General features: G+C 44.3%; 1 pseudogene; it reads left to right on the top strand.

The window, feature by feature from the left end:
* Positions 1–2,088: 2,088 nt before the first annotated feature.
* LOC147626424 (germin-like protein 8-2 pseudogene) lies at positions 2,089–2,775 on the top strand (annotated as a pseudogene).
* The last annotated feature ends 412 nt before the right edge of the window (positions 2,776–3,187 follow it).

The raw sequence follows: 3,187 nt of genomic DNA, 5'->3' as shown, positions 1-3,187 counted from the left end.
ACATACTAGTGGACACTTACAAAACTCAATAGAACTTGTCCTTCCAAGAGAGAATTTAATTCCTTGGGAAGCAGAGTATAAGAAAATCTAATCTCATCTTAAATACTTATGTACATAGTTTAGGAAGTTAGTTGTCCTACCACGTCTTTGTCTCCCCCTTTCTCTCTCACACATGCTCGTCTCTCTCTCTCTCCCTCTCCCTCTATATATATATATATATCTACCTCTAACGGCAAATTATAGTATAGCAGCAGATTTTCGCTCTACTAACAGTGCTGCTCAGTAGTAGCAGCGAAATTTCGCTGCTAGAAGCGTTGCTAAGCAGCGAGATTTTGTTTGCTGAAGCAGCTAGCGTAATCCCTGACATCCTCACAAAAAAAGCGCTGCTAGAAAACGTTGTTGTTCCCTCGACATGTTGTAGTGAAGCTTAAGACGTGGTTTGTTTGTACCACTAGTTAGAAGGCCCTAAAATTAATTGATCAATTTTCCATGTCACCCCTAATATATATGTTTTTTTAATTGGTTTGAGATATATTTTTCCCCGCCTTTTCTTTAAGTTGAGATAAGCCCCTTTAGGTGATGAGGTAGCTATGTGTTATCTTCAAAACACACTAAAAATCTCAAAAAGTGATGCTCCGTAGAGGGAGAACAAAGCAAAACATTGATAGAGTGTGCTTAGGTAAAGATGAGAAGAAGGATTTTTACTAATGAAAGTTGATTAATGGGAGTATTATGGATCAGGGCTTTGATATTGTATTAGTATCCACATGATAAGAGCTCATGTTATGGTGGGTGGAAGATGTTCATAATGCAAGTGTAGGACCAGAACTTGTGCAAAGAGAGATGGAGATGGAGGTTCAAGCCATGGAAATGGTGCTGAGAGAGAGAGAGAGAGAGAGAGAGAGAAGGATGTGATAGCCAACAATAGAGAAAGCTTACATAGCACAACAATAATTGTATAATTTGAATTGTATTATGATAATACTTCCACCATGTACAATGAGGATGTGATAGCCAACAATCGAGAAAGCTTACATAGTATAATTTAAATTGTATTATGATAATACTTCCACCATGTACAATGAGGATGTGATAACCAACAATAGAGAAAGCTTACATAGCACAGCAATAATTGTATTATCATAATACTTCCACCATGTACAATGGCTTATATAGGCACCACGGCCCCATGTTATGTCCTCTTATGAAGAGGTTGTTCACACAGTAGTGGACACTTACAAAACTCCGAAATATCCAAAGAAAAATATGCCTTCTTTCTCTACATGTGTGAGGGCTTGCACAAATAAAAACAGAAAGGAAGTGTGGTATGTATCAACTATTATCACATCTGCTCTCTCTCTCTCTCTCTCTCTCTACACAAACCCAATAAAAAAAGATTCATCCTAGAAAAGAAAAGCAAGCTAGAATCCATACCCTTGTGGTCCCATCTCTACAGCATTAGCTTAGCAGCAGTGAGCCAAAACTTTGAAGGTTTACTTGCCCTTCCAAGAGAGAACGTGAATCCTTGGGAAGCTGAGCATAAGAAAATCTAATCTCATCTTAAATACTTATGTACATAGTTTAGGAAGTTGGTGGTACTACCACTTCTCTGTCTCCCTCACACACTCTCGTCCCTCTCTCTCCCCTCTCTCTCTCTCTCTTTCAACGAACAAATTATGTTGTCTCCTTCAACTGCGTGGCACCTATGGCCGGCGTGACATAAACCAGCGATCATCAATGCGAAGGATACAACATAAACCACAAGGTTCTGGAATGCGGATGTCAACATCGGTTTGACATGGGCGGCAATTGGAGACTACGTCAATCAGCGGTGACGTCCTACCTCAATTCCGACAGCGGGGATCGAACGGGGACTGGGTCTGTCGAAGCGGCGACTCTTTCTTGGAGCGGATAGGACTGGTTCCTTCGAGAGCGAGCGAGCGGATAATTAGACTTGTTCTTTCCCGCTGCAGCATATAAATACCACGTCTGGCGCATGAGGATCTATTCTGATCATCTCCAATTATATCCCAGGGCGCTCACAGCTTTCCCTCCTCATCATCGCATTCCCTCCATCCGCAAACCAATATGGCAGCAGCAGCAGCCAGCAGCTTGCTTCTACTGGCACTAGTCATGCTCATGTCTCCGCTCATACAACAAGTGAGGGCCGCCGATGGAGACCCTCTGCAGGACTTCTGTGTGGCGGATAACACCAGCATGATCACCCTTAACGGGTTCACCTGCAAGCCAGCCAATGAGGTGCAGGACGCCGACTTCAAGTTCACGATGCTTGAGTATCCCGCCAAACCTATCAAAGGGCTGGGCGTGTCCGTCAACCTGGCCAGCGCAGCCAACTTCTTTGCTCTCAACACGCAGGGCCTGTCCATCGCCCGCATCGACTTCGACCCCAAGGGATTAAACCCGCCCCACGTTCATCCCCGCGCCACCGAGGTGCTCTTCCTGGCCAAGGGCACGCTCAAGGTGGGCTTCGTCACCGCCACGCCCAACAATACCCTCTTTCAGCAGACCCTCTCCCCCGGCGATCTCTTTGTCTTCCCTCGCGGCCTTGTGCATTTCCAGCTCAACCCCGACAAGGACCACTCCGCCCTCGCCATCTCCGCCCTCAATAGCCAGAACCCGGGCACCTCGCAGCTCGCCGCCGCTCTCTTCGACGCCTACCCACCCCTCCCGGAGGAGGTGCTAGAGACAGCCTTCGGCATCGATAAGGATGAGGTGGAAAGCCTCATCGCCAGCGTCGGCAAAACCCTTTCTTAGACTGCCACAAGTGCACACACTCGTGAATATTTCTTTTGACACTGTTTTCTTGTCTTACATGATTGGCCCAAAAAAAAAACCACATGGCCTCACAAAATATGCCATCATCACGTTGTTTAGAATATAACTATTCCCCACCAACTTATACACATAGTCTCTGTGAATAACAACATTGTTTTCTTATGTGATTGCCAAAAATATTAGATGGGCTTACAAAATATGAATCTGGCCAATTGTGTAACCAAGTTTTAAAACTTGTTTTTTACATTATTAGAATATAATTACACGCCGCCAATTTATACACACACTCTCATGAATGAACTATGCTTAGCATGAATCCCTTTTGATTAATGACATTGTTTTCTTACGTGATTGGCAAAAAAATACATGGGCTCACAAACTATGAATCTTG

Source organism: Cibotium barometz, chromosome 22 (assembly GCF_041138505.1).
Source record: "Cibotium barometz isolate CiBa-2024 chromosome 22, ASM4113850v1, whole genome shotgun sequence".
NCBI lineage: Eukaryota > Viridiplantae > Streptophyta > Polypodiopsida > Cyatheales > Cibotiaceae > Cibotium > Cibotium barometz.
The sequence above is the reverse complement of the archived record's forward strand: the minus strand, read 5'-3'. Positions and strand labels throughout refer to the sequence as shown.